Consider the following 7135-nt stretch of genomic DNA (forward strand, 5'->3'; position numbering starts at 1 on the left):
AGCCATGGATGGAGACCTGTCCTATTCTACTGTAATCAGACACTACATTAGCCCTGGATGGAGACCTGTCCTATTCTACTGTAATCAGACACTACATTAGCCCTGGATGGAGACCTGTCCTATTCTACTGTAAAGACATTACATTAGCCATGGATGAGACCTGTCCTATTCTACTGTAATCAGTTTCCACATTAGCCCTGGATGGAGACCTGTCCTATTCTACTGTAATCAGACACTACATTAGCCCTGGATGGAGACCTGTCCTATTCTACTGTAATCAGACACTACATTAGCCCTGGATGGAGACCTGTCCTATTCTACTGTAATCAGACACTACATTAGCCCTGGATGGAGACCTGTCCTATTCTACTGTAATCAGACACTACATTAGCCCTGGATGGAGACCTGTCCTATTCTACTGTAATCAGACACTACATTAGCCATGGATGAGACCTGTCCTATTCTACTGTAATCAGACACTACATTAGCCATGGATGGAGACCTGTCCTATTCTACTGTAATCAGACACTACATTAGCCCTGGATGGAGACCTGTCCTATTCTACTGTAATCAGACACGACATTAGCCCTGGATGGAGACCTGTCCTATTCTACTGTAATCAGACACGACATTGGCCATGGATGGAGACCTGTCCTATTCTCTGTAATCAGACACTACATTAGCCCTGGATGGAGACCTGTCCTATTCTACTGTAATCAGACACGACATTAGCCCTGGATGAGACCTGTCCTATTCTACTGTAAAGACACTACATTAGCCCTGGATGAGACCTGTCCTATTCTACTGTAATCAGACACTACATTAGCCCTGGATGGAGACCTGTCCTATTCTACTGTAATCACACTACATTAGCCCTGGATGAGACCTGTCCTATTCTACTGTAATCAGACACTACATTAGCCCTGGATGAGACCTGTCCTATTCTACTGTAATCAGACGACATTAGCCCTGGATGGAGACCTGTCCTATTCTACTGTAATCAGACACTACATTAGCCCTGGATGGAGACCTGTCCTATTCTACTGTAATCAGACACTACATTAGCCCTGGATGAGACCTGTCCTATTCTACTGTAAGCAGACACTACATTAGCCCTGGATGAGACCTGTCCTATTCTACTGTAATCAGACACGACATTAGCCCTGGATGAGACCTGTCCTATTCTACTGTAATCAGACACTACATTAGCCCTGGATGGAGACCTGTCCTATTCTACTGTAATCAGACACTACATTAGCCCTGGATGGAGACCTGTCCTATTCTACTGTAATCAGACACTACATTAGCCCTGGATGGAGACCTGTCCTATTCTACTGTAATCAGACACGACATTAGCCCTGGATGAGACCTGTCCTATTCTACTGTAATCAGACACTACATTAGCCCTGGATGGAGACCTGTCCTATTCTACTGTAATCAGACACTACATTAGCCCTGGATGGAGACCTGTCCTATTCTACTGTAATCAGACACTACATTAGCCCTGGATGGAGACCTGTCCTATTCTACTGTAAGCAGACACTACATTAGCCCTGGATGAGACCTGTCCTATTCTACTGTAATCAGACACTACATTAGCCCTGGATGGAGACCTGTCCTATTCTACTGTAATCAGACACTACATTAGCCCTGGATGGAGACCTGTCCTATTCTACTGTAATCAGACACGACATTAGCCCTGGATGGAGACCTGTCCTATTCTACTGTAATCAGACACTACATTAGCCCTGGATGGAGACCTGTCCTATTCTACTGTAATCAGACACTACATTAGCCATGGATGGAGACTTGTCCTATTCTACTGTAATCAGACACTACATTAGCCATGGATGAGACCTGTCCTATTCTACTGTAATCAGACACTACATTAGCCATGGATGGAGACTTGTCCTATTCTACTGTAATCAGACACTACATTAGCCCTGGATGGAGACCTGTCCTATTCTACTGTAAGCAGACACTACATTAGCCATGGATGGAGACCTGTCCTATTCTGCATGGCAGACTTTACATTAGCTGGATGGAGACCTGTCCTATTCTACTGTAAGCAGACACTACATTAGCCATGGATGGAGACCTGTCTATTCTACTGTAATCAGACAAGACATTAGCCATGGATGGAGACCTGTCCTATTCTACTGTAATCAGACACTACATTAGCCCTGGATGGAGACCTGTCCTATTCTACTGTAATCCAGACACTACATTAGCCCTGGATGGAGACCTGTCCTATTCTACTGTAATCAGACACTACATTAGCCATGGATGAGACCTGTCCTATTCTACTGTAATCAGACACTACATTAGCCACAGATGGAGACCTGTCCTTTTCTACTGTAATCAGACACTACATTAGCCCTGGATGAGACCTGTCTATTCTACTGTAATCAGACACTACATTAGCCCTGGACGAGACCTGTCCTATTCTACTGTAATCACACTACATTAGCCCTGGATGGAGGCCTGTCTATTCTACTGGCGTGCGTAGTTATATGCTTGTAAGTACATGCCGTAATGCGCACGAAGAATACAGCACGACAGAAAAGAAAGCAGAATAACAGTAAGTGCACACTTCCAACAACACAACAAGTTCAAGTCGAGCAGACATTTAAAAGAGTAATTACATTTCAAGCAAAGAGACAAACGCAAAGGCGAAATCCATTAAAGCTCATGATTTCTTTTCGACTTGCGGTAACGCTTCGTGGTTCGACATCGACAGTTGTTTAGCAGTTCAAAAATGTCGGAAACATTAACTTACATGACCGACAGCATGGTCAAGCAACCGTTTGTTACATACAACATTAGTTGTGGACATCAGACAGATGTTGCTGTCCGGTTTTGTGATGAAACAAAAAGGTGTGTTTGAATTAATTCTGCCACCGTCTGGTCTCGGCCTACACAGCGTGGTGGCGAGGCATATGAACTAACAGGTTATAGAGCAAACAGAGCAATTATCACATTCTCTGATCCTTTGATTGGATGGACAACATGTCAGCTCGCTTCATGCAAGAGCTCTGATTGGTTGGAGGACGTCCTCTGGAAGTTGTCATAATTACTGTGTAAGTCTATGGTAGGGGTGAGAACCATAAGCCAAAAACCATGAAGCAAACCCGTGCACCCATCGGGGTCCCGAGAGTTTGGGAAATGCTAACATGGGTTGGTTATATGTTTGATTCTTTTCTGGCCCTGCTTCCCCATTGATTGTGTCCACACACTGCTACTGCTTACGACGCCAAAATAAAGCAAATAAAAAATAATAAAATTTGATACGACGCCAAAATAAATAAAATAAAAAATAAAATTTGATACGACGCCAAAATAACAAAATAAAATAATCAAATTTGATACGACGCCAAAAATCAAATGACTATAAAAACTTAAGATTTTTCTTAGTATACGGTCCCATACAATAATCTGTACTCCTGAAAAAAAAATTTTTTTAAATGCCCCCACGGCAGTCGCATTTCTATTATGTCAAAAGCTATATTTAATTTTACCTTTATTTTACTAGGCAAGTCAGTTAAGAACACATTCTTATTTTCAATGACGGCCTGGGAACAGTGGGTTAACTGCCTGTTCAGTGGCAGAACGACAGATTTGTACCTTGTCAGCTCGGGTGTTCGAACTCACAACCTTCCGGTTACTAGTCCAACGCTCTAACCACTAGGCTACCCTGCCGCCCCACTATGATTTAGTTCATGTGATGCAGTTATTTCATTAAATCAGCTTCTGAAATAGCTTCCTGTTCCTTAAAACGTGTCGTCGTCGTCATGTTCTCTCACCAACTGTAGGAGATTTGAAGGGGCTCTCTTTCAGCTGTTTCTGCAGCTCTGCGAGAGACGTGATGTTGATCAACTCCTAGAAGGGTTCAAATTACAAAAAGGCACAATGAATATTCTTCAGACTCCCACAGGGGGTTTCATGACATCTTTTTTGTTGTTGTTGAATTTTACCCCCTTTTTCCCCTCCCCAATTTCGTGGTATCCAATTGTTGTAGTAGTTACTATGTTGTCTCATCGCTACAACCCCCGTACGGGCTCGGGAGAGACGAAGGTCAAAAGTCATGCATCCTCCGATACACAACCCAACCAAGCCGCACTGCTTCTAAACACAGCACGCATCCAACCCTGGAAGCCAGCCGCACCAATGTGTCGGAGGAAACACTGTGTACCTGGCGACCTTGGTTAGCGTGCACTGTTCCCGGCCCGCCACAGGAGTCGCTGGTGCGCGATGAGACAAGGACATCCCTACCGGCCAAACCCTCCCTAACCCGGACGACGCTAGGCCAAGGACCTCCCGGTCGCGGCCGGTTGCGACAGAGCCTTGGCGCGAACCCAGAGTCTCTGGTGGCCCTGAACCACTGCACCACCCGGGAGGCTATGACTTCCTTTTTTCACCTGACATCTAAATACTTGATGTAGTATTACCTTGAACGGTTGCGTAGTGGCCATGAGCTTGGTGTCCAACAGCCTGAGGAAACAATAGAGGAGATATTTGGTCCGTTGGTTAGAGAGGAACATCTGTCTTTACCAACAGCATCAGATATACACACGCGTTGAGGGGGAGGCGCGGTGCGCTGAGGGGGAGGGGCGGTGAGGGGGAGGGGCGCCGGGTCAGACACAGAGCAGAGCTCCTGGGTGAAACACGTGGTGGGTTAAGTGCCTTGCACAATGGCAGGAGATGGTACATGGGATCAGAGCAGCCTTACAGCTGCCAGTTCATTCCCATGTGTGTCGCCGGCTCTTCCAGCTGCTGGTCCCCATCTCCGACCTCTGGGCTACTGGAAAGGTTTCTAGATTAACAGCGCACCAGATAAATACACTGACTCCCAGAGAGGTGAGGTCAAAGTAGTGGTAAGCCTTGTCGGAGCCAGAACGGCCCATAGACATGTAGTACCAGAATGCATTGACCCGGGGAAGACCCACCAGAATGCATTTACCCGGGGAAGACCCACCAGAATGCATTTACCCGGGGAAGACCCACCAGAATGCATTTACCCGGGGAAGACCCACCAGAATGCATTTACCCGGGGAAGACCCACCAGAATGCATTTACCCGGGAAGACCCACCAGAATGCATTTACCCGGGAAGACCCACCAGAATGCATTTACCCGGGAAGACCCACCAGAATGCATTTACCCGGGAAGACCCACCAGAATGCATTTACCCGGGGAAGACCCACCAGAATGCATTTACCCGGGAAGACCCACCAGAATGTATTTACCCGGGAAGACCCACCAGAATGTATTTACCCGGGGAAGACCCACCAGAATGTATTTACCCGGGGAAGACCCACCAGAATGTATTTACCCGGGGAAGGCCCACCAGAATGTATTTACCCGGGGAAGACCCACCAGAATGTATTTACCCGGGGAAGACCCACCAGAATGTATTTACCCGGGGAAGACCCACCAGAATGTATTTACCCGGGGAAGACCCACCAGAATGTATTTACCCGGGGAAGACCCACCAGAATGCATTTACCCGGGGAAGACCCACCAGAATGCATTGACCCGGGGAAGACCCACCAGAATGCATTGACCCGGGGAAGACCCACCAGAATGTATTTACCCGGGGAAGACCCACCAGAATGTATTTACCCGGGGAAGACCCACCAGATTGTATTTACCCGGGGAAGACCCACCAGAATGTATTTACCCGGGAAGACCCACCAGAATGCATTTACCCGGGAAGACCCACCAGAATGTATTTACCTAGGGAAGACCCACCAGAATGTATTTACCTAGGGAAGACCCACCAGAATGTATTTACCCGGGGAAGACCCACCAGAATGTATTTACCCGGGGAAGACCCACCAGAATGTATTTACCTGGGGAAGACCCACCAGAATGTATTTACCTGGGGAAGACCCACCAGAATGTATTTACCCGGGGAAGACCCACCAGAATGTATTTACCCGGGGAAGACCCACCAGAATGTATTTACCCGGGGAAGACCCACCAGAATGTATTTACCTGGGGAAGACCCACCAGAATGTATTTACCTGGGGAAGACCCACCAGAATGTATTTACCTGGGGAAGACCCACCAGAATGTATTTACCTGGGGAAGACACACTGAGTGACCTCTTTAAAGTCATTCAGGTCCTGTGGGGAAGAAAGAAAACAATGTCAAATAGAAAAGAAACAGGGTTCCTCTAAACCACTGTGTTTCCGACCTCATTAACGTCAATAGAATATAACTGGCTATTCTTTAAAAGTGCTTTCCTCACCATCTTAAATAAACATGCCCCGTAAAAAAAACAAAATTGTAGAACCAGGAACAGATATCGCCCTTGGTTCACTCCTGACCTGACTGCCCTTGACCAGCACAAAAACATCCTGTGGCGTACTGCATTAGCATCGAATAGACCCTGCGATATGCAACTTCTCAGGGAAGTTAAGAACCAATATACACAGGCAGTTAGGAAAGCTAAGGCTTGCTGTTTCAAACAGAAATTTGCATCCTGCAACATAACTTTCTGGGACACTAAAATCCATGGAGAATAAGGGCACCTCCTCCCAGCTGCCCACTGCACGGAGGCTAGAAAACATTGTCACCACCGATAATTCTGAGATCATTGAGAATTTCAATAAGCATTTTTCTACAGCTAGCCATGCTTTCCCACCCCTACCCTGGTCAACAGCCCTCCAACCCCCACAGCAATTTGCCCAAGCCTCCCCCATTTCTCCTTCATCCAAAACCAGATAGCTGATGTTCTGAAAGCTGCAAAATCTGGACCCCTACAAACATCTGCCGGGCTAGACAATCTGGACCCCTACAAACATCTGCCGGGCTAGACAATCTGGACCCCTACAAACATCTGCCGGGCTAGACAATCTGGACCCCTACAAACATCTGCCGGGCTAGACAATCTGGACCCCTACAAACATCTGCCGGGCTAGACAATCTGGACCCCTACAAACATCTGCCGGGCTAGACAATCTGGACCCCTACAAACATCTGCCGGGCTAGACAATCTGGACCCCTACAAACATCTGCCGGGCTAGACAATCTGGACCCCTACAAACATCTGCCGGGCTAGACAATCTGGACCCCTACAAACATCTGCCGGGCTAGACAATCTGGACCCCTACAAACATCTGCCGGGCTAG

The 7135-nt window shown here is 46.9% G+C and overlaps 1 long non-coding RNA gene across 1 annotated transcript; it reads right to left on the bottom strand.

Annotated features, from left to right (window-relative positions):
• Positions 1 to 2746: 2746 nt before the first annotated feature.
• Positions 2747 to 6192, bottom strand: LOC135534934 (uncharacterized). Its single transcript, XR_010454767.1, has 3 exons — positions 6084 to 6192; positions 4449 to 4491; positions 2747 to 3879 (listed from the first exon to the last, which is right to left on the bottom strand). It is a non-coding gene; the product is annotated as an uncharacterized LOC135534934 (long non-coding RNA).
• Positions 6193 to 7135: the final 943 nt, after the last annotated feature.

The sequence above is a fragment of the Oncorhynchus masou genome, unplaced genomic scaffold (assembly GCF_036934945.1).
Source record: "Oncorhynchus masou masou isolate Uvic2021 unplaced genomic scaffold, UVic_Omas_1.1 unplaced_scaffold_4184, whole genome shotgun sequence".
NCBI classification, from domain to species: Eukaryota; Metazoa; Chordata; class Actinopteri; order Salmoniformes; family Salmonidae; genus Oncorhynchus; species Oncorhynchus masou.